Raw genomic sequence first — 25,236 nt, forward strand, 5'->3', positions numbered from 1 at the left:
GATACAGAGCATTCAGTGTCCTTACGATGCTGACTATCTCCATGTTCTTAGTGAAGCAAAGGGAAAGGAAAGACTTACCCAGTGAGTGAGTAGCCAAGTTGGGCAGAAGCTCCACGCTTGTGCACAAGCAGAACTGTCCTTAGGGCATTATGTAAACGCCAGCTTCGTGACCCACCTTCACTGAGAGGTAGACCAGTGACTGGTTAGCTAGTCAGCAGCAGTCTCATGCAAAACAGCTCTTTCTCCTCTAAGAAGAGCTTGGGTTTTGAGGTAGAACATCTGTTCAGGTCCCAAGATCTGAACTGTTTTCTGTTGAACAATTGCAATTTTTCTAGGCCTCAGTTTCTTCATGTGTAAAACAGGGAAATACTATCTACCTTCCAGGGCTGTCATTTCTTTGTATACTTCATTTTTGCCTTTCACTCATGGTGGTGCTAGTGGTCAAGGACCCACCTGCCAGCGCAGGAGACATAGGAGATACTGGCTTGATCCTTGGGTCAGGAAGATCCCCTGGAGGAGGGCATGGCAGCCCACTCCAGTATTCTTGCCTGGAGAATCCCATGGACAGAGGAGCCTGGTAGTCCATGGGGTCGCAAAGAGGCAGACATGACTGAAGTGACTAAGCAGGCATGCACATATAAAATAACAACCATATGAGTGCTAGTTGGAGTAGCTATTCAGATGCTAAGGCCATACCAGTTGTTTATATGTTGAAATAAATCCTTAGCCCTGAGCCCTCTGACTGTTGCTCCCGCCCCACCTTGGGACCCTTCCTCCCTCCTAGTCTACCTGCAGGATTCAGCAAAGATAGAGCTGCTACCCATTTCTCAGGGGGCCTGTGAGACCCTTCTTACATCTTGTTGGCCAGGGTCTGTGTGGTACCAGTTTATTTGAATGAATGTGTCAGCTGCTCAGTCATGTCCAATTCTTTGTGACGCCATGGACTGTAGCCCTCCAGGCTCCTCTGTCCACAGAATTATCCAGGCAAGCGTTCTGGAGTGGGTTGTCATCTCCTTCAGGGAATCTTCCTGACCCAGGGATCGAACCCAGTTCTCCTGCATTGTGGGCAGATTCTTTACCGTCTAAACCACCAGATAGACTTGATTTTTCAGAGCAGTTTTCAGTTTATAGAAATATTTCTCAGAAAATCCAGAGTTCTCATCTGTAGTTGGCCAAAAAGTTCCATTGGTTTTGAAGTTTAAAAAAATAAGACACATTTTTCATTTTCAACAAGAACTTTGTTGAACAACATAGTCACTGTTTTGTTCCTCTACCTTCTGCCATTTTTCAGGCAACTTCAGGCATCTTCCCCAAACTTTCTTATCATTTTGAGCAAAGCACTGTTCCAACTGTAACTGAAAGCTTGGCCTCCCTGTACATCCTTGCGGAATCAAATCCCAGAGGCGGAGTTTTGGATGAAGCAGAAAGGGAGAGCTTTATTGCTTTGCCAGACAAAGGGGGATATAGCAGGGCTCCTGCCTCAAAAAACCATGTGTCTACCCCGGAGAACTTGATGAGGGGAGTTTATAACAATGAGTCAAAATTGGAGTCCCTAACAAGATTAGGGTGTGAGCAGGGCTTGGTGGCTCAGATGGTTAAGCATCTGTCTACAATGCGGGAGACCCGGGTTCGATTCCTGGGTCAGGAAGATCTCCTGGAGAAGGAAATGGCAATCCACTCCAGTACTATTGCCTGGAAAATCCCATGGACAGAGGAGCCTGGTAGGCTATAGTCCATGGGGTCACAAAGAGTCGGACAGGACTGAGCGACTTCACTTCACTTCAGGGCTTGCACCCACTTAATCTCATCTCAGGTAGTTGGTCTCTTAATCGTGATGAGCTTTTCTGGTTCCTGTAATCCTGCCTCAGGTGGTGTCTTGGCTGCTTCTCCCCGGCTGTTGTTGTTCAGTTGATAAGTCGTATCCGACTCTTTCAGACCCCATGGATCACAGCACACCAGGAGTCTCTGTCCTTCACTATCTCCCAGAGTTTGCTCAAATTCATGTCCATTGAGTTGGTGATGCCATCCAACCATCTCATCCTCCAGTGCCCACTTCTCCTCCCATATTCAGTCTTTCCCAGTATCAGGGTCTTTTCCAATGAGTCGGCTCTTCGCATCAGGTGGCCCTTGAAGTGTTGGAACTTCAGCTTCGCATCAGTCCTCCCTTGATCAGAAACAGTTCAAGTCTGCCCTTTGGAGCTCAGGGGAGGTCATGGAGGCTGGAGTCTTGCCTATAAGAAATGGGGGACAGAAAGGCCTCTGTGCCTGGGAGCCCCACAGGGACTTGCTTGGTTTGCCAAAGTGCCTTTTACAGCCTTCCAGAGAATTGAAATTTTTTCCCTTAGGAGAATTTTTTAAGTATAATTTTAAAACATTATTTTTATTATTTTTAAAAATTTGGCTCATTCCTGCAGCATATAGCACCTTACTTCCCCAACCAGGGATTGAACCTATAACCCCTGCATTGGAAGATGGAATCACTGGACCACCAGAGGAAGTCTCTTCATTAAGAGAATTTTGTAAAGACTGAAATAAATGGAAATCTGAAGGTGTGGTGTCTGTGAATACAGCGGATGAATTAGAAATTCTCAGCTAAGCTGTAACAGTTTTTGCCTGGTTATCCAAGATATGGACTTCCTTGGTGGCTCAGATTGTAAAGAATCCACCTGTAATGTAGGAGCCCTAGGTTCATTCCCTGAGTTGAGAAGATTCCCTGGAGAAGGAAATGGCAACTCCAGTATTCTTGCCTGGAGAATTCCACGGACAGTGGAGCTTGGAGGGCTATAGTGTGTGGGGTCGGAAAGAATTGAACATGACAGAGAGACTCACGCTTTCACTTTCCAAGAAACAGGTGGTATTGCATTATCTGGATGGAAGATTATGCATTTTCTATTGATTAATTCTGGACACTTTTTGTCTAGTGCTGCTTTCAGCTGGTCTAATTGAGAGCAGTACTTGGAATTAATCAGTTGGTTTTCCAGAAGTAGCTCATAATAGAGAACTCCTTTTCAATCCCACCAAATACACAGTATCATCTTCTCTGGATGAAGATTGACATTTGGTGTGATTGGTGGTGGTTCCTTTTATTTGTATCACAATATCTCCCATTGCACATTATTGTACAGTATCTACTTTTCATCACCTGTCATAATTGATTTTAATAAAGAAACTCTTATGTTAGTTTTAAGTAGAGAATCACATGTGGAAATACAGTCAGATTTTTTCTTTTTTTTGCTTAACTTACATGGAACCCAAATATCAAAGTAATTAACATCACCAAACTGGCTATCTGCTGCATGGCATAACAATGATTGTTCTCAATGACTGTCTCAATTTGATCGCTATCAACTTCAAGCCATCTACTTGACCATGGAGCCTTATCCAGCAAGAAATCTCCAGTAGGAATCTTTGCAAGCCACTTTTGACACATTCAATCAGTCACAGCATCTTCTCCAGACACTGAACAAATCCTTTTCTGTGTTTTTCAGTTGCATTTTTACCTTTCTTGAAATAATAAAGCATAATATGCCAAAATGTTGCTTTTTTTATCTTTAGTATTAAAATGGTTACACAGAAGTTCACCATTTTTTTTTTAATGCATGCATCAAATTGCCAACATCCGCTGGATCATGGAAAAAGCAAGAGAGTGCCAGAAAAACATCTATTTCTGCTTTATTGACTATGCCAAAGCCTTTGACTGTGTGGATCACAATAAACTGTGGAGAATTTTGAAAGAGATGGGAATACCAGACCACCTAACCTGCCTCTTGAGAAATCTGTATGCAGGCCAGGAAGCAACAGTTAGAACTGGACATGGAACAACAGACTGGTTGCAAATAGGAAAAGGAGTACGTCAAGGCTGTATACTGTCACCCTGCTTATTTAACTTGTACGCAGAGTACATCATGAGAAACGCTGGATTGGAAGAAACACATACTGGAATCAAGATTGCCGGGAGAAATATCAATAACCTCAGATATGCAGATGACACCACCCTTATGGCAGAAAGTGAAGAGGAACTAAAAGCCTCTTGATGAAAGTAAAAGAAGAGAGTGAAAAAGTTGGCTTAAAGCTCAACATTCAGAAAACGAAGATCATGGCATCCGGTCCCATCACTCCATGGGAAATAGATGGAGAAACAGTGGAAACAGTGTCAGACTTTATTTTTTTGGGCTCCAAAATCACTGCAGATGGTGACTGCAGCCATGAAATTAAAAGATACTTACTCCTTGGAAGAAAAGTTATGACCAACCTAGATAGCATATTCAAAAGCAGAGACATTACTTTGCCAACTAAGGTCCGTCTAGTCAAGGCCATGGTTTTTCCAGTAGCCGTGTATGGATGTGAGAGTTGGACTGCAAAGAAGGCTGAGCACTGAAGAATTGATGCTTTTGAACTGTGGTGTTGGAGAAGACTCTTGAGAGTCCCTTGGACTGCAAGAAGATCCAACCAGTCCACTCTAAAGGACATCAGTCCTTGGGTGTTCTTTGGAAGGAATGATGCTAAAGCTGAAACTCCAGTACTTTGGCCACCTCATGCGAAGAGTTGACTCATTTGAAAAGACTCTGATGCTGGGAGGGATTGGGGGCAGGAGGAGAAGGGTACGACAGAGGATGAGATGGCTGGATGGCATCACCGACTCGATGGATGTGAGTTTGAGTGAACTCCGGGAGTTGGTGATGGACAGGGAGGCCTGGCGTGCTGCGATTCATGGGGTCGCAAAGAGTCAGACACGACTGAGCGACTGAACTGAACTGAAGCACTACTAGAATCATCTTATAGGGAAAAAAATCAACTTGTTGGCAATGAATACGCACTCCTTTGCCTGCCCCATTTCCGTATTACTAACATCTCATATCAGTGTAGTGTGTGTGTGTGCTTCGTTGCTCAGTCATGTCTAACTCTCTGTGGCTGCATGGACTGTGGCCCGCCAAGCTCCTCTGTCCATGGGATTTCCCAGGCAAGAATACTGGAGGGAGCTGCCATTTCCTATTCCAGGAGATCTTCCCAACCCAGGGGGTCAAACCCACTTCTCTTGCATCTCCTGCATTAGCAGGCAGATTCTTTACCACTAGCGCCACTTGGGAAGCCCTCTTCTATCAGTGTAGTATCATTAAAACTGGTGATCCAATATTGAAATATCACTGCATTATTGTTAACGCAAGTCTGCAGTTTCCACGAGGCCTCACTTTTCATGTTGTATAGTTGTTAACTGCTTTTAAGATCATTATGCCCTGAGTTCGGGAAAGTTCTTGTGATGGCGTCGGTAGAAAAATCCAGGCACCAAAGCATCATCTGTCTCCAATGACATCCAAGAATCTACTCCTTTCAACCTATGGAGGTCAACTCTCAGATCTGAATCCAGTCCACTGCGGTGAACTGTAAAGGGGCTCCATTGCACCTCACTTCAGGTGAAGGGGAAGGTGGGCCTCGGGGGAGCCTAGGAGCCTGAGGGGTCATGAAGTTCAAGGTGGCGCTGCCAGAGGAAGACAGCCTGCTCAAGGGGCCTAAAGTCAGCTCGCTTTTGGCTTAACACTCTCAGCTGTCTGGCACACCAGAACCCACAGCCCGAGTTCCCCAGAGAGAAACCCAGGGCAGACGTGGAGGGCTGGAGGTACTGTGAGAGCAGGTGAGAGGGAGCTAATGAGGTCTTCATCCACCGGTCAGTCTGGACCCACCTGGAGGCACAGACAAGATCTCATTGGTATTCTCGGGCTCTTCTTTTCTATCCCTGGCCGCTGATAAGTGTGCAGTGCTTCAAAACACATGGGCTAACCTGGTTTTGTGGGTTATTTGGGGCAACTTTCACAGTAGTGTGTCTATAGTAAAACATACCTCAAATTCCAAATAACTAACTTTCAAATGGAGAAGGAAACGGCAACCCACTCCAGTATTCTTGCCTAGAGAATTCCATGGACAAAGGAGCCTGGCGAGCAGCAGTTCATGGGGTCATAAGGAGTCGGACATGATTGAGTGTCTAATACACACACGCAGCTTTCAAACAAAACCTTATATTATAGCCCGCTCTCCATTCCAGAAGTGGGGAGCTGCTGAGTGCTGCATGAGACGGAAAAGCAACAGGTGGGCTGCCTTTACTGCAAATGACACAATCCATCCTCTAAAGAAATTAGTTCTACTGTCCCTGTGTCCTTCCAGCGGGTCTCAGGGTCCAGATCCTGAGCAGTGAGCCCTGGTCGCTCTAGCCGTGACTAGCAAGACTGCGTGTCTAACTGGGAGGAACCTGTCTGTGGGGAGGACTGGGGACCCTGCTGTGTCCTCCACACTTTGCTCCCCACCATGTGATGAAGGAAAGAATCCTGCGAGGGGTGGGGGAGGGGGGAGTGAGCGGCATGTGCATCTTAATAATATGATGTTTCTGCTTCAAATGTGAGGCTCTTTGTAGGGGAGATAAGGTCTGCAGCCTGGCGTAGAAAGGGTCAAGACATATGTGAGGGCAGAGCAGGGGTTAGGAAGGGTTAGGGCATGGACAGTAGTCCTTCCATTGTTGATGTTCAGTCGCTCAGTCGTGTCCAGCTCTTTGCGACCTCACGGACTGCAGCACGCCAGGCTTCCCTGTCCTTCACCATCTCCCCAAGTTTGCTCAAACTCATGTCCTTTCAGTTGGTGATGCCATCCAACCATCTCATCCTCTGTCATCCCCTTCTCCCACCTTCAATCTTTCTCAGCATTAGAGTCTTTTCTAATGAGTCAGCTCTTCACATCAAGTGGCCAGTGTATTGGAGCTTCGGCTTTAGCATCAGTCCTTCCAATGAATATTCAGGGTTGATTTCCTTTAACATTGACTGGCTTGATCTGCTTGCAGTCCAAGGGACTCTCAAGAATCTTCTCCAGCACCACAGTTTGAAAGCTGCTACTCTTTATTTTAATTTTTTGATCTTGCCAGATTGCATGTGGGATCTGAGCTCCCCGACCAGGGATCAAACCCATGCTCCCTGACTTAGGAGCGTGGACTCTTAACCACTGGACCACCAGGGAAGTCCGTCTCTTTAAATAAGAAAGGCAGACAGCCCAGAGAATGGGAGAGAACAAGATTCTCAGGGGCTGGACTTGGGTGGGGATGACTGTGGCCAGGTCCTTGCCTTTGGAAGCCCAGACACTCCCTGCTGGGCAGGGCTCGAGAGACTGGCTCAGGCCAACCCAGGTAGGGAGGCCTAGGGGATAGAAGGTTTATCAGGGAGCCAAAGACCCCAGATGGCTATGGGCAAGCAGGTGACCAACCCCAGCTCTCCAAGGCTGCGGGCATCACATGTCAGAGTCTGTCTGGGGCCAGTATGGTAGCCATATGTGCCATTTTCCTCTGAGGGCTGGTCATCTGGAGACTCCATGCTTCTGTTGATGGACAGGCCACCCCTGGGACATGCCCTCCTAGTCCCTGAGCTGTGGGACCCACTGTTTAGTCGGGGGTAGGGGAGAGCGGCCACTGGGTTTGTCCAGCAGACAGTGGCCCAGGATGCCTGGTCTAAGAGGCACGGTGACCTGGCTGCCTGAGGACCACATGGACTGTGGCCCATTAGGCTCCTCTGTCCATGGGATTCTCCAGGCAAGAACACTGGAGTGGGTTGTCATTTCCTCCTCCTCCAGGGGATCTTCCCAACCCAGGGATCGAACCCCGGTCTCCTGAATTGGTAGGTGAGTTCTTTAGCACTGCGTCATCTGGGAAGCCCAAGGTTCCACCATGCCCGCCCAAGGTTGCTTCAGGACGGCCTCTGGGGACTTGCTCTCCAGCCTCAGTGATGGGGGCCATCCTTAGAACACCTCTGGCAACACTGGTTCCTCTCATGGGCTCCCTGCTCCTGCTGCCTGATGCCCCCCTCCCACAGGCGCCCCCCACTTCCTCGAGGTGCCTGACAGGCTCCAGGCCCCTCGGCCTGGATGGCTTGTGCAGGGTTAAGCCGGCTGTGCTCCGCAAGGGGGAAAGCAGGCCAAGTTACCCAGCCTGTTTGTGGCGGGAGCAGAGGAAAGGCCAATCCAAAAGGAATCTTTCATTCCTAGCTGACCAAGACCTTGAGCACGTCTGGGGAAGGGGTCCTCACAGTAAACTAAGATTCAACAGCTGAGCCCGAAAGGAGGTATGTCCTGAAGAGCAGAAAGAAACAGCAAAAGGGAACCCACTGGGAAAGGAGAGAGAAAGGGATTTCAGAGCTTGTTGAAAGCTTAAGCGCTGCTGTGTAAAGATTCTTATTTTTCAAAGCTATCCTCCAGTAGATAACTCTGTTCATTTCTCTCAGATTTGCCCTACCTGAGAGAAGCCCGATTCTTCAGGCCGTATGAGCATCCTTCACCTAATGGCCCTGGGAAGGGGCCTACCGGGTTTCCTGAGGCTGAACTTGTGGCTCCAAGACGATCAGGGCAGAGGATTCCCGGGGCATCAGGACTGGAAGGCTGGACAGGAGTGACATTCAAGATTGGTGAGAGGCGGGCTTGGGTGGCTGTCACTTAGGACAGGAAGAGAATTGGTCAGCACTGGTCTGAGTCACCCAGATAGGATATGGGCAGTGATCAGACACGAAGAGGAAGGCAGAGCGGGCATGGACATTTACTAAGCACTTACTGTATGCCTGACCTGTGCTTCATGCATTGTGCTCATTAACTCACTGAATCCTTGGGGCAACTCCTCTGCTGGTGAGGAAACTGAGGCGCGGGGAAGGGTTGGGACTTGCCCGAGATTAGCCACGAATGAATACAGAACTGGAATTCAAATCCAGGCTTGTTTGACTTCAGTCGTCACTTTGGAGGAAAGAAAGTGAAGCTTCTAGAGTCTCTCCGATGTCTCAGGCCTGCAGGAAGGAGTTTTGCTGCTGGGGGTGAGAGGCCATGGAGTCAGGAAAGGTGGGGTGGGATCAGCAGACAATGGGAGCCTTCTGCCCCCTCCAGTCCTGTGGAAGGAGTCTCTGGAGGAACCATACTCCTTTCTGAAATCTTGCATACAGTCAAAACTTCCCAGAAGAGTCCCTTGTGAGTTGACCCATTTAAGAACAGAAGCCATTAGCTCGATCATCTACCATTGCCCCTTGGAAATGCCCTTGTAGGATCAATTACCCTCCCTGCCACACAACTGGACACTAAGTATCACATGGTATGTGACAAGATCACCCATCTTGGAGCCAGAACTTGGTGTGTAATCCCAGTTCTACTGTGTGACCTTGGATATGCCACTTCACTTTCCAAGCCTTGACTGTCCTCATCTATAAAATGGGGATAACAGTAGTCACTCATACAGTTTCCAGAGGAATAAAGTCAGAGAGATGGCACAGGCGGAAAAAAAAAAAAGCCACTAGTACCCTGTCTGGCACAGAGCAGATGTTTTGTTTGAGTCCAAATCTGGGGGAAATGGAGTTTTGTAGCAGGAGCATCCTGATCTGAGAAGAGGGTTTGCAGGCTTTGCTCAGCTTACCTGAAGATAGGCCAGTACCCAGGGGCCAAGTGTATGAGTCAGCCTACATAATTCCCTGTAACGCCTGTAAGCTGTCCAACATGTATTTAACAGGGGCCCTGCAATTGATCAAGGCCTCCCCATCAATCATGCCCTGGGGCTGGGGGAGACCAGCAGGGCAGCCCCAGTGGGCCAAGCAAGGCCCGAGACAGGCATTCTGTGGTCTTGTTCAGACTTAGCTTCTGACTGCTTTGAGGCCTTTGGCGGATTACTTAACTTCTCAATGTCTCGCTCTCCTTATCTGTAAAATGGGGATAATAATACTTACCTACCTCACGGGGCTTGTTGCAAGAATTAATTAAAGTTTATGAAGTGCTTTGAGATTCCCGGATAAAAGGTTCTGTGAAAGTACAAAGTATTATTATCATAATCCAGTAGGCTATAAAAGATAATTTTGCAGGAAAAGGCAAAAACTTAATTTCCATACAAGCAGAAACAAAGGCAGATATAGTCATAGAAAGTGGGGGAAAAAGGTCTAGAAGATAATTTATATAATTTTTAAAAATTATACCATGTTTTCTCCCTACCAATAATCAATGCAGCATGATAATTACAGATTTCAGTCATAGACCAGCAAATGTTAATAATAATGAGTCTCTAATAATAAGAGTACCAGGGCCTGGGTTGGGGACTCTGAATGAATTATGTTCTGGAATCCTTTGACCACCCCATGAGGTGAATGTCACCACTCCAGTTTAACATACAAGACAAGGACTCCAGGACTAACTCTAGAATCCCCTCTGGGCCTTAGCTTGAAGCTCTGAGGAGCGCTTGGTGACACTCTAACTCCCCTTGCAGATTTGAGAGGTAACCACAGGGGAAACTGAGGCAAGGGCTGGGATCAGGTGTCTTGCAGGAAAAATGAGCTCTTGCCACCCTATATTCTAGATCATGTTCAAACACCAGTCCCCCAAGAAAACCACCCAGTCTGTGTCTCTAGCCTCCTTTCTTCCTAAGAAAAAAGGAAAGACTGTCTCCACCTGCCTCCGAGCTCTGTTGGGAGAGTCAATTACCTTCTTTTAAAAAAAATTAATAGATGATAAATAGATAGATAGAGCTTTCAGACGGGAGGCCCATGTGTGGAAAATTCCATATTGCTGATCCCTTTCATGTCTGCTTGAAGGCTTTCCACAAGTGTAATTAAGTCCCAGGCTGGGGAGCCTGGGGTGGGGGGAGCAGACAAACCCAGGCTCTAAGAGGGCTCTCTACATGGGGGAAGCAGAGACAGAGTGGGATAACCATCACCCTGGGGTCCAAGGAGACTGGATGGAATCCCATGCTGCCCCCCTCAATAGGTGTAAAATTTGGGGCGAATTCTCTAACCCCCAGGCCCCTTAGTCAATGCTTGGAAAGCATCTGATACTGAAAAGAGTGATTTTTATTATTCTTTTGTATATTAGATACACAGAAAAATAGGAGGGTGCAAGGGTGGGCTGAATAGTCATCTAATATCACAACTTACTTGGAAAATGAAAAAATACACATTTAGACTTGAAAATTATAACATGAAATGAGTGGGGCCCCAGGAGGAAGGTGTATCTGTCTTGCTCACTCCATGATTCTGTGTGTCTGAGGAGGTGTCTTTGCTAGGAGGGGGAAGGGGCAGGACTGGTTGATGGAGAGGAAGGTGAAGCCTGGAGATGGGGTCCCAGGAGTGTGGACCACTGAATGGAGAACCCGGGTCGAGCCTTCCCAAGACACTGCCTCTGGGCGACAGATGCTGAATGTCCTATAATTTCTAGTCACATTTTTTTTTTTTGCTTGTTTTGTTTTTTGGCTGCACCATGTGACTTGTGGGGTCTAGTTCCCTAGACTGCCAGAGAAGCCCCTGCAGTCACTTTTTTCAGATCTCAGATTTGCCACCCACTGTCTGTGACTTCAAGAGGGTTTGAATTAATCTGGGCGCTTCCTGATCTGAAACCCTGGGACCCCTCTCCCCGCCAACCCCAGAGTGTGCTGATTATTCAGCCAGTCAGCACTGGGCTAAGTGCCCACACAGAGGCTCTTGGTCCCAAGAGGACCCGCTATGCCCAGATCTGGGCCAGCTCCTCTGAGTGTGTACTCAGTGACTCCCCACTGGGAATCTATGAGGTCAAGTACTAGTATCTTTTCTTTTTTAAATGTTTATTTATTATTTATTTTATCTGCATCAGATCTTAGTTGCAGCACAGGGGATCTTTCAGCTGTGATGTGCTAACTCAGTTGAGGCATGTGGAATCTAGTTCCCTGACCAGGGATCGAACCCAGGCCCCAGCACTGGGAGACCGGAGTCTTAGCCACTGGACCACCAGAGAAGTCCCAAGTGTTAGGATCTTAATTTTACCTTCAGTAAATCATTTCCTACAAGAACAAGGTCCTACTGTATAGCACAGGGAACTATATTCAATATCCTGGGATAAACCATACTGGAAAAGAATATGAAATAGCATGTATATATATGTATAACTGGATTACCTTGCTAAAGAGTAGAAATTAACATTATACTTTCACTGTGTGTGCTCAGTCACTCAGTCGTGTCTGACTCTGTGACGCTGTGGGCGGTAGCTTGCCAGGCTCCTCTGTCAATCGGATTCTCCGAGCAAGAATACTGGAGTGGGTTGCCATGCCCTCCTTCGGGGGATCTTCCCAACCCAGGGATCAAACCCAGGTCTCCTGCATTGCAGGCAGATTCTTTACTGTCTGAGCCACCAAGGAAGCCCAAGAATACTGGAATGGGTAGCCAATATCTTCTCCAGGGGAACTTCCCAACCCAAGAATCAAACCAGGGTCTCCTGCATTGCAGACAGATTCTTCACCAGCTGAGTTACCCAGGAAGCCCATACAGTCTCTATACTTCAACAAAATAAATTAAAAAAAAAATTTCCCATGAAATTCTCTGTTCTATAAAGAAAGAGCGAAAGAGAACATGTGATGTAACAGAACACAGAGGTGAAACCTCTCACCCCACACCCAAAGGGCAGGGAGCAGCGCTCTGTGAGGGTCTGAGTGGGAGGCAGGGACTGCAGGAGGTCCCGGCCATCAGGAGGGTCTGAGAGTCTCTGTCGTGTTCCCGCATGCCGGCCTCCTTGGGCAGGTGACAAACAGCCAGGGAGGGACAAACATTTGCAGACCCGGCCAAAGCAGCCGCTCTTCCCACCAGATATGGGTCCCAGAGTGGGCCTAGGTTCTCAGCAGGGAGAGACCACCCCCTCCTCTCCAACAAAGGGGTTGACACAGATCGGGGAGAGGAAGGAAATCCAAGTTCTTTGACTCTTAGAATCTGAGGGGTTGAGTGTTAGAAGGGATTTTGAGATCATCTAATTTTACAGACGGGTTTCCCAGGTGGCGCTAGTGGTAAAGGACCCACCTGCCAAAGCAGGAGACATAGGAGACCTGGGTTCGATCCCTGGGCTGGGAAGATCCCCTGGAGGAGGGCATGGCAATTCACTCCGGTGTTCTTGACCATGGACAGAGGAGCCTGGAGGGCTACTGTCCATGGGATCACAAAGAGTCAGACATGACTGAAGTGACTTAGCACACACACACCCAATCTTATAGATAAGAAAAGCTGAGACTCAGTTCTGGGGGCTTCCCAAATATGTCCCTGGAGAGGGAAAGTCAACGTTCCCTTCCTGCATTTCCCACTGACTCTTTGATTTTGGTGGCCTCTGAGCCTTGGTTTTCCCATCTGCAAACCCAGGGTAACAGTAGTTCCCTTGCCTGTCCCCCAGGACAAAAGTAAGAGGCCAGAGTGACCATAAGAATAGAAAGTCTGGCAGGAGGCCATTGGGGAGCATGGAGGCCACCAGGAATGATCAACCAAGAGAGGAAGGGGCTGGAGGGTGCAGCACTGGTGCTCCTCCTCTACTGGACCTGCTCATGGAGAAATGGTCATGGGAGGGCAGCTGGGGCCTTGGCAGGGCCTTGCCCTGGTCACTGAGGCCCAGGGGACTCCCAAGAGCTTCTATCACCTCTTCTATTGGAGGCTCTTCCTCAGGGTGAATCAGGGCGGGGTCCCAGCCCTGAGCAGAGGCAGGCCTCCTTCAGGGACAAGGAAGAGGTTTGGGGAGATGACCCCTGCTCCCTGACCGGTACCCACTCCCACCCTACCCCGACACTGGCTTTCAGGTGGCTGGGGTTTCTCCTCTGTTTGGCTGCGTCCTGAATGCGCCACGTGGGAAGACACCATGGCTGAGGATTATAGAACGCCCATTGTGTGCGGGGAAATGCTCATCTCCAGTTCTCAGCCATCTGGCTCAGCCAGCCATGAAGTCTGGGTGTGGAAGCCTCGTTTGACACATGCAGGCCCCAGGGCTCAGGGCTGTTAGGCAGTTGGCCCAGGGCCACACAGCACGGGAGGGCACAGTCAGTCTCCTGGGGTCCACTCCCATGCTCTGCGGCCGCTGGGGGATGGTCCCTTCCTCTGGCAGAGACTGAGACGTGATCAGAGTCAGTGAGGGGAGCCTGGGGTCTCTTCCGGCCACAGGGAGAGAGAGAGATGTCCGTGCAGGGAGATGTTGGACTCAGGGCTTGCCTAACCGTTTTCTAGCCCCCATTCTGGGGCCTGGGGCTGGGTACCCTGGACTGTGATCTGGATAAGGTCCCCACTGGGCTCTGACTCTCGGCCTGGGGCAAGAGATGGGACTGCACAGACAGGGCTCCAGCCTGAGCCTTGGAAAGACTTCTTGTCTCAGTGGGCCCTGGATTAGTGTAGGATTAGTAGAAAAAGGCCTGGTCTGGACCTTTGGTTCCCTGGACTCCCCACACCCTGGCACAGTGGACAGATGAGATGCTCTGGGCCAGTGTCCTTACCTGTCAGAATGAAAGGGGGGTAGGTGTTGATTTTAGGAAGAAGAAAAACCTCCACATTCTGCTGTGAAAGAGATCTTCAAGGTACTCTGAGAGAAAAGCATGGTGCTTATGCAACAAGCTAACTAAAAATTCGGTATATATTATATATTATATTTTAAAAATATGCTTGTATATACACGACGTATACCTATTCAAGGTATGATCAATCATGTCTGACTATTTGTGACCCCTTGGACTGTAGCCCACCAGGCTCCTCTGTTCATGGGATTTCTCAGGCAAGAATACTGGAGTGGGTTGTCATTTCTTCCTCCAGGGGATCTTCCTGGCCCAGGGATCGAACCCACCCGGGAAGCTCCATATTCTGTGTATAAACAGACTCAAAAGATATATTTGCTTATTTTTCACAAGGAAACAATGCTAGAATAAACCAAACATTTCTTTCTTTCTTTCATTTTATTGTAGCATAATTGATTTACAATGCTGTGTTAGTTTCTGCTGTACAGCAAAGTGACTCAGTTATACCTATATTTTCTTTTTCATATTCTTTTCCGGTATGGTTTATCCCAAGATATGGGATATAGTTTCCCGTGCTAGATGAGTAGGACCTTGATGTTTATCCATTCTGTATATAATAGCCAAACATCTATTCTTAAAGGGTTGCCCAAGGGAGGAGGGAGAGCCAAGATGGGTGGAGAGGGGGACTCAGGCATGGAAGCTGGGCCTCTTGATGCACAGTGCTAATTTTGGAAATGTGCACATATTTCATATAAATTTAAAAATGAAGGTAACTTTTAAAAAAAAACTACCCAGCAAAGCAATCTACAAAATTAATTACAACACACCGGTTAAATAAAAGTTTGCATATCAATGTGGTGACATAAATGCTCAGAGAAGAATAATCTCTGCTGGGTGCCTTGATGTCACAACTTGGTGACACTAAGCCTCCTAAGGACCCACGAAGACTGCTTTTAGTGACTGTCTTCATGGTGCTGATGTGGGTGTTGCGGTTCTGAAACGGTGACATATGTGAATGTATGTGCGTGCGTGCTCAGTCGCGTCAGTCATGTCCGACCCTTTGTGACCCCGTGGACTGCAGCCCACCAGGCTCCTCTGTCCATGGGATTCTCCAGACAAGAATACTGAAGTGGGTTGACTGCCCTCCTCCAGGAGATCTTCCTGACCCAGGGATCGAACCTGCATCTCCTGCACTGCAGGCGAATTCCCTTACCACTGAGCCACCGGGCAAGCCCATGTGAGTGTGTACAGCCAGATATTGTCAACGCTGTTAAGAACCAAGGTTCTCAGAGGAAGAGAACGCTGAAGCAAATTGGATGCCAAAGTTAGACGTTGTAGTTGTAGTAAATGCTTCCGGTAAATGTGTGTCTCTGAGTGCGAGGGCCCCTTGGGGAGACCCCAGAGAATTCCACCCAGCTCTGCTCTGCACCTACCCCAAAGACTCAGCCACAGTCTTTGCTAGCTTTATACTCTTTTGGGGAACAAATGTCTTGGTTTGAAAGAAAATTATCTGGCTTTTAAAAACCCCGACAGTCTGGAACCACCAGTGGAGATGCTCACTGACTGTCCCTCAGGACTGACATTTCCTGATTCTGGAAACCCAGGTGCTCAGCGAGCCAACTTACACTGACTTGTGCCTAGCGTGCTTACACTGACTTGTGCCTAGCGTGCTTACACTGACTTGTGCCTAGTGTGCTTACACTGACTTGTGCCTAGCGTGCTGCTGCATAGGAGCCCCATGGGCGGTGGAGCCGTTCCTGCACTTTCCAGCGAAGTGCTGCCTGGTCGACTCTCCCTGAGTCAAGGGCTGTGTTTGCTCTGGTCCCTGCCTCTGGGGCTTGGGCTTGTCACTCTGACTGACCCAGACGTGATGGTTTGCAGTGTCCCTGAACCTGCTGTGTGTTGCAAACTGATAACATGTGCTGCCCTGCTTCATCCCTGCCAAGGCCTCTTGAAGCAGGGACTATTAACCCTGCTTTCTCAGGGGAGAAGAAGCGTGAGGCTGCCCAGCCCTGAACCCAGAGAGGCAATGGTGGACCCAGAGGGGCAGTGGTGGGGCCAGGGGTTGAGTGTGGCCTGACTGACCCCAGAGCCCCTATGTACCTGTCACAGAGAAAATGGTCTCGTGACTCTTCCTATTTTTGTTTTTGAAAAGTCCTTTGGCCATGCCACATGGCAGGTGGGATCTTAGATTCCCAACCAGGAATCAAACCTACCAGGGATCAAAGGATGAAGTCTTAACCACTGGACCACCAGCGAAGTCTCTCTCCAGGCTCTTTCTAAATGGGTGAGACAGGCTGTGAAGGAGCTAAGCTGACAGCAAAGGACTTGGTAGCAGGCTGGATGCTCTGGCCTGGGAATGGTCCCAGCCTTTCCTGGCTCAAGAGAAGTGTACACACAGCAAGATTCTCTACCGCGTACAGGGCACCGCCTCCGTCAGTGTCTGGAATCTCTGCCATGCTGGTGGAATGGGCCTCGTCTATACTTCACAGGTGGGACACCGAGACTCTGCAAGATCAGAGGGCTTGTTAGGGTCATTTGATCTCAGAGGAAGGAGGAGACCCAACTCCGGACTGGGCTTCAATACGGCAAATCTGTCATGGAGAACTGTGACTTTGACCTCCATCTTCACTCTACAGGCTAGGAAGAAGACATCAGGAGGAGGAAGCATTCTCTGACAAAGAAAGCTTCTTGGTTAAAGCTCCAGGTACCAAATTTTGTTCAGAGCCAAAGAATAGATCTTATCGGTCTAGTCCAGTGGTTCTCAGCTAGGGATGCTTCTGGCTTCCCAGGGGACATAAGCTGTGTGCAGAGACATTTCAGGTTGTCACAGCCAGGAAGGGGTGTGTCCTCCTGTCATCTTGTGGGTAGAGGCTGGGGATACAGCTGCACATCTCGCGATACACAGAGCAGCTCGCACTACAGAGTGACCTACCCCCCAAAGTTAGTAGTGCCAAGGTTAAGAGACCCCACTGTGCCTGTCCGCAGGGCAGCAGTGGAGACGCAGACACAGAGAACAGACTGGTGGACTGAGTAGGGGAAGGAGACATTGGGACGCCCACTGCAGGGTACAGGAAACATACACATTACCATGTGTAAAATTAGAGAGCCAGTGGGAATTTGCTCTGCGATGCCGGGAGCTCAAATCGGTGCTCTGTGACAATCTAGAGGGTTGGGATGGGGTGGGAGGTGGGAAGGAGGTTCAAGATGGAGGGGGAAAAAAGGAATGATAAAAAGAAACCCCGTTATGGTCTAGACTTTGGAGCAGGCCTCTCCCCTTTCAAACCTGTTTCTCTTCCCACTTATTAGTACTCTTCAATCACTCAGTTTTCAAGAGAAAGTAATAAGCCACCTGTTCTTAAAAAGTTTTGGGAACGTCTCCATCAGCAGCAGAGTCAGCTCAGTTATAGGATGTGTCTCTTTCATCTCTCCAGGAGGGTTGCATGTTGGGAGACAGTGTTTGGGAACCCACGTGATGCCAATTAGTCAAATAGGCTTCTCCTCTGAGAATTCACCCTCCTCTGAACTTCAAACATCTTGACCAATACTAATCTCGCAGTAGAACATCTCAGGGAGATTCTATCTGCTCTCAAACCAATTAGTTAAACTCTGGGCAAGTTTACCAAACAGTCTTCTTTGATCACAGAATTATTTTTTTTTTCAAATGGTGTGATGTTTTACCTGTATGTCTTCCTTTGACATTAATTTATAGACCAGCAAGGAGAAGCCCATTCTGCTTTTGGAGACATCATTGGCATTTCAGAGTCAAAAATTGCATTTTTTCATTATTTTTCTGCAGTTTGGGACAGAAAGAAAAAGAATCTTGATGTTTGGAGGCACCCAACAAGCGCTGAGAGGTCAGAAAGCCCAGTTCCAGGCTCCGCAAAAGGAGAAAGGATGCCAGGTTCCCTCTGGGCCAGGACAAGATGGCACCCACTGCAGGGTCAGCTGAGCGATGGCCTTTGTTTGACTCACTCTCCGTTCACTGAGTGGCCCCACCAGCAACAAGCCCATTGTGAGGTGCTGGGGCGGCCACAGAGGAAAGAAGGGCCATCTGTGCCCTAATGTTTATAGTCCAGTGGACAGGAGGCACAACTCAACAAATAATGACAGTGTTTCTGTGTGCATCTTCTGAACATTTCCACCTGCCGGTTCTTTTCCTGGTGAATTCTACTCATCCTTCCAGACCCCGCTGTGGTGTCAGCTCACCCTGCTAGCCTTCCTGTCCCAGGCTGAGCTTTTCTCTACCAGGACTCAGGGCACTGGCCCTTTGTTGCTGTTCTCCTTCTGCTATGTGAAAGGTGCTCAGTCGTGTCTGACTCTTTGAAACCCCATGGACTATACAGTCCACGGAATTCGCCAGGCCAGAATACTGGAGTGGGTAGCCTTTCCCTTCTCCAGCAGATCTCCACAACCCCAGGGATCAAACCCAGGTCTCCCGCATTGTGGGAGGATTCTTTACCAGCTGAGCCACCAGGGAAGCCCACCCCCAGGGAAGTCTTCCTCTGCTGCCCACCCGCTAAATGTGAGCCCCATAAGGTGGGACCTGGGGATTTTGTTGTCTGTGAATCCCCTGAACATGGAAGAAACTGGATAAGTACTGAATGAATGAATGAAATGTGTGTGTATAGAGGCCCAAGGCCAAAAAGGAGGTAATGGTGAAGAAATGCTGAGCTGGATGGAGAAACAATTTTCAGCTGATGCTTTGTCAAGCCTGTTTGCTGGTGCCCTTCTGGCATTCCCCCCACCCCCAGAACAATGCTGACAGGCATCCAATCAAACAAATTAATATTCCCTTCCCACCATGAAAGGCTCATTTCATGGGAACAACAAGTCCACACAGCAGTGTGTGGGTGTGTACCCCATACATCAGCCTGATCAGAAACCACCATGGGTTTGCCCGCGTCTTCCTGCTGCAAGAGGTGAGGAGTGTTCAGCTTTCCTTTCTCATGGGAGTTGTTGACCCTCATCTGACCTTTGAGATGGCAGAAAAATGAAGAGGTATGAGCACAGAGAGGGGAGATGAGAGGGGAAATGTTTATCAAATGTGAATACAGGCACCTCTATTGTAAGAAAAAACCAACATAGTTTCCACTATTTAAAGGTCATAAACTTTGGGCCTGTGGAATATTCTCCTGGACATTTCAGTTTTTAAAAAGCACTATTTTTTTTTATATGAACAGGAAAATGGAGACTCTCTTCTCAAGACAGTAAAAATAAATTTACTGTAAGGTAAAATAAATTTACTGTAAGGTAAGATGGATTTAAAGTGAAGAGCAATCGTCACTTAAATTTTAAATAGAGTGTGGGCCATCTCTTAATTTAAACTTGATATTTGAATTTTTGAGTAAGAACAACCATGATTTAGCAGTTTGGAGGCCTCTAAACTGATTCAATTTAGCCTCAATAGATATGCTCATTTAAGAATATTTACAAACTTCCAATTTGTTTCAAGATGGCCCAAACCCACACCTTTACCCAGTGGCATATCGTGATACTTTTAGTAGAATAAAGTGATCTAAAGTTTGCCAACTTCTGTACAGGTTATTGGGGAGCCAAGGAAGGAAGTCAACACAAACACACAATGTCACTGAAGCCAATTTATCGTCGTGTTTGGTTGATGAATGAGCACTGCCTCAGTCATCAATAATGACACGTTTATCAAGTGCTTGCTGAGTGCCAGACCCTGTGCTAAGTATAATGCTTGACACCTCCTTCAGCAGAAATCCATGAGGGATGTGGTGCCACCACCAGCTAACAAGTAAGTGAAATGAAGCCCTGCCTGGGTCCAGAGCTGGGGTGGCCTGCATGTATAAGGGTTGTTCTCCAGGGAAAGCACGTGGAGCAGAGCTCGGTACACAGTGAGGTCCATGGAGGCATCTGTGTCATCACTGATGCTCAACACCTATAGAAATCTATTCCTGCCTGGGATACCCTCCAAGGAAGAAGACACCAGAGTCAGGTGGCCCTTGCTCTTCCAGAATCCACAGGGACCTGGAGACACGCTTTCCCTCATTAGCCTGAACAGGGCTGGGACCAGGAAGTCTTGGGATGCACAGCACTCCTCATGCACTGTCCTGCCCAGTCCTGCCCTTGCCTGCTCACTGGGCCCTGGTGGCACCTCATCTCAGTGGGGAGAATGCCTGCCTTTCCTTCCAAGCCTGGCCCAGATGCTGCAAAGCCTCCTGAGAGTCCACGTGTCAGAACTACCTGCTCCCTCTTGTGACCAACAAATGAGAATTATTACTATTTCTTAGGGTTCAGGATATATAGAGAGGAAGGATTTGAGGTCTCCCTAAGGACTCTGCATCCACATTCTATCTAAACTTCTCTGGCTTCAGGGGTCAGAAACTTATTAACAAAATGAAATGACAGTAGTTAACAAAATGATACAAGATGTGCAAACATGGCCGCAGCTCTTCAAAGCTCTTTCCATGAAACTTTGAGTCTCTGCTGCTAAGTCACTTAAGTTGTGTCCGACTCTGTGCGACCCCATAGACGGCAGCCCACCAGGCTCCCCCGTCCCTGGGATTCTCCAGGCAAGAATACTGGAGTGGGTTGCCATTTCTTTCTCCAGTGCATGAAAGTGAAAAGTGAAAGGGAAGTTGCTCAGTCGTGTCCGACTCTTCCCGACCCCATGGACTGCAGCCCACCAGGCTCCTCCATCCATGGGATTTTCCAGGCAAGAGTGCTGGAGTGGGGTGCCATCGCCAGTGGAGTCTTTTCCTCACTCCTTGAATCTGGCCCTGGCAGAAGTGACATTGGGCTTCTGTGCCTAGAACTGAAGAGGTTTGCCATTTCTGCTCTTGGGCTAGAAACTCTCTGCCAGGCCCCAGTTAGACTGCTCAGTGATGAGAGACATGGAGATGGATGCCCAAACAAGTGAGTGACCCAACTAGCACAGCCAACCCCAACACAGCCCAGAAAGACAACCTCACAGAGCCCAGTTCAAATCACTGACACACAGAATCATGAACTACATAAAAGTACTGTCTTAAGCCACTACACCTTGGGGGTGTTTGTTACACAGCAGTGGAGAACTGGTGCACAGTGCAAGCTCATGGAAACAAAGCCCAGTTCATAGGAATGGAAGCTGGGGGCTAGGAAGTCATTGAGGGCTTGGTGGCTAATCTCTCAATTTCTCTCCGGGGATGTGTGATGGTTCTTACTGGAGTCTACCCTTTCTCCCCCATCACTCTCTCATTCCTGTTTCCTCACCCGCAAACAGTCACCCTAGCCCCAACTCAACATGGCCTTTCCACGCAAGAGTTCATCATCACCAAATGCCTGGGCCCAGTCTCTTCTGCACTCATGTGTATCCTGAATCCAGCTGAAACCTGAGTCTCATGGCCGTATGGTCAATAGGCATTTTGGAGAGGAAGTTTGTCCAAGACAGTGTTCATGGTGGGACAGGCAATACAAGACTACATTTCATCACCCATACGGGGGCAGGTCAGTGTGAGATTTCACTACTGACTAACTGATGAAGAAGCTACAGTAGGAATGATTTTACTGACCAGCACTGGGTCATTGTAGGCTGAGCTGGTGAGTTTGTGCCTCCCAGTTGCTGCTGCTGCTAAGTCACTTCAGTCGTGTCTGACTCTGTGCGACACCATAGACGGCAGCCCACCAGGCTCCGCCATCCCTGGGATTCTCCAGGCAAAAACACTGCAGTGGGTTGCCATTGCCTTCTCTGGTGCCTCCCAGTTCCTACTTGCTAAATACTAGAGACAAGCCTCCATGCTGTGTCTCCACTGGCAGAGACTACAAATTTCACTGGACTTTCCCTGGATCCAGGCCAAGGGAGAAGGCCCAGAATGCACCATCTCCACCATCCCTTTTGGTTTATTTTTCTTATCAGGGGGTAATTTTCTTCCTTTGCCTTTTTTTCTGCCAGCCCTTCATACCCCTTCCAACTACACTTACTGGAACTCCCCTGGACATCTATGATAACAACCTAAAATATATTCTCCCTTATGGAATAATACAGAAGCATATACAAAATTTTGATAATATTGTTTACAAAAACAGAATCATACTTTATACAGGTTTTTGCATCCTAGCATTCTCAGAGAGGTTAACATTCATAGCTCCAATTCATTCTTATCAATGGTTATATAATATTCTAGGGTGAGAATAACTATGCTTTATCCAACCTTCTCCTATTGATAGGTATCCCCTTTGTGCCCACATTTTTCCAGGGCTGCAATGCAATTCTTGAGTATAAAGCCTTATATACTGATGCTTTTATTTCTGTGCATTAGATACCCAGACCTGGAATTATTGTCAAGCTGAAGAATATATATATATATATATATATACACATTTATATAGTTTTGATGGATGTTGTCAGATTGCCTCTCAATTAAGCTGTAACCAGTAATTGAGTACTCATTTCCCCATAACCCCAAGAGCAAAAGATATTCTTACTGTTTTTAAGTTTTGCTCATTTGATACTTATGAAGAATTATCTCGCTATTAACATGAACCGTATTTTCTATAATATGAAGGTTCTGATAAACTTAAAAAATTGTTAGTCGTTTGCATTTGCTCTTCTGTAAATTGCTTCTCTATATCTTTTTCCATTTTTTTATTGGGTAATTGTCTCTCATCAATTTCTAAGAAGTCTTTGTAACTATTAATAATAGATACTAAGCTGCTGTCTGTCCTCTGAATTGCAAATACATATAATTGGCACCTTGTTTAAGGTATCTTTTGCCATAAACAATTTTAAATGGTTTAATATTGACAAACATGTCTTTTTTTTAAAAAATAGTTTAGAAGTCTTCATTCTTGATAAAAATATTTTCCTACTGCTTAATTATTGTGTAGCCTATTTAAAATAAAGAGCATCTTTTTGTGAGATTTTTGTCTTGCTTTTTATATATAAGTTTTATTTGGAATTGATCCCTGTGTAAGTCATAAGGCTAAGAACCAATTAATCCATCTTTTAGAGCTTCCTTAGTGGTAAAGAATCTGCCTGCAATGCAGGATACCCAGGATCAATCCCTGGGTCAGGAAGATCCCCTGGAGAAGGGACTGGCTATCCACTCCAGTATTCTTGCCTGGAGAATTTCATGAAGAGAGGAGCCTGATGGGCTACAGCCCATGGGGTTACAAAGAGTCAAACTCCACTGAGTAGCTAACACTTTCACTTTCTTTTCCATTAGTAAAAGACCATCTTTGTCATGTGTTAGATTCATAAACACATCAAATCTATTTCTGTGTTCTCAGTTTGGTTCCAGATTTAGTTTCTGTTCCTATGCCAGTACCTTATTTATTTGAGTAGTGTGTCTTTCTGGTATGTCCTGATCTTGTAAAGCAAATTCCTCTATTCGTTTTCAAAAAGTTGATATTTTAAAGAATTTATTTTATTCATTATCTGTCCCTTAAAGAAAAAACTCTGTTAGAATTCTATTTGGAATTTCATTAAATATGTACATTAATTCCGGGGGCAGGTGGGCAGTGGTGGCTCACTCCAGTATTCTTGCCTGGAAAATCCAATGGACGGAGGAGCCTGGAAGGCTGCAGTCCATGGAGTCGCTGAGGGTCGGACACAACTGAGCGACTTCCCGTTCACTTTTCACTTTCATGCATTGGAGAAGGAAATGGCAACCCACTCCAGTGTTCTTGCCTGGAGAATCCCAGGGACGGGGGAGCCTGGTGGGCTGCCGTCTATGGGGTTGGACACGACTGAAGCGACTTAGCAGCAGCAGCAGCAGCGGTGGTGGCTATTTTTTAAATTGTTTATTTACTTATTTATTTTTGGCCATGCTGGATCTTTGTTGCTGCATGGGCTTTCCTCCAGTTGTTGTGCATGGACTTATTACAGTGGCTCCTCTTGTTGCGGAGCACTGGCTGTAGGCATGCAGGCTTCAGCAACTGCAGTGCATGGGCTCAGGAGTCGTGGTTGCTGGGCTCTAGAGCACAGGCTCCACACTTGTGGTGCTCGGGCTTAGTTGCTCCGTGGCATGTGGGGTATTCCCAGACCAGGGATCTATAATCTACTGAATTGGCAGGTGGATTCTTTACCAATGAGCCACCAGGGAAGCCCTGGTGGGTGAGTTTAAACATTATGCCTTCCCATTCAAGAATAGGGCATGGCTTTGCCTTTACTGAGGACTTAAAGCTTAAAAAAGGATGCTAAGTTTTCCCAAATGCTTTTTAGACTCAATTTTGTGTGTGTGTATGATTTTTTTTCTTTGAATTGCTGTAATTTTGCTTTTAAAGGAGAAATTTTCATGTTTGGAAATTTACATAGGCTTATAGTCTTTCTTGGAGAAGGCAATGGCACCCCACTCCAGTACTCTTGCCTGGAAAATCCCATGGACAGAGGAGCCTGGTAGGCTGCAGTCCATGGGGTGGCTAAGAGTTGGGCACGACAGAGTGACTTCACTTTCACTTTTCACTTTCATGCATTGGAGAAGGAAATGACAACCCACTCCATTGTTCTTTCCTAGAGAATCCCAGGGACGGTGGAGCCTGGTGGGCTGCTGTCTATGGGGTCGCACAGTCGGACACAACTGAAGCGACTTAGCAGCAGCAGCAGCAGCATAATCTTTCTTATTTTAATTCATCTCTATAGTCTTTCAAAGACAAACATCAAGACGTTTTCATACATGACGAAATACTGTATCATTCAAAATAACATATTTCCAAAAAACTAAATAAATAACATATTTCCAAAACTATTGTCATAAGAAGAGAATTGTGAAATAAGTTAAAGTGGAGAAAAAAATAGAATGCAAAACCATAGACAGCAAAATATTAATTATTTTTTTAAAAAAAGAAATACGCATCTATTCATGAGAGACCACCAAAAGGAAATATAGTGTTAAGAGAGATCTGGGTGTTCCTCCTCCTGCTGCTGCTAAGTCGCTTCAGTCTGTCCGACTCTGCGACCCCATGGACTGCAGCCCACCAGGTTCCTCGGTTCATGGGATTTTCCAGGCAAGAGTACTGGAGTGGGTTGCCAT

The sequence above is a fragment of the Ovis aries genome, chromosome 3 (genome assembly GCF_016772045.2).
Source record: "Ovis aries strain OAR_USU_Benz2616 breed Rambouillet chromosome 3, ARS-UI_Ramb_v3.0, whole genome shotgun sequence".
NCBI classification, from domain to species: domain Eukaryota; kingdom Metazoa; phylum Chordata; class Mammalia; order Artiodactyla; family Bovidae; genus Ovis; species Ovis aries.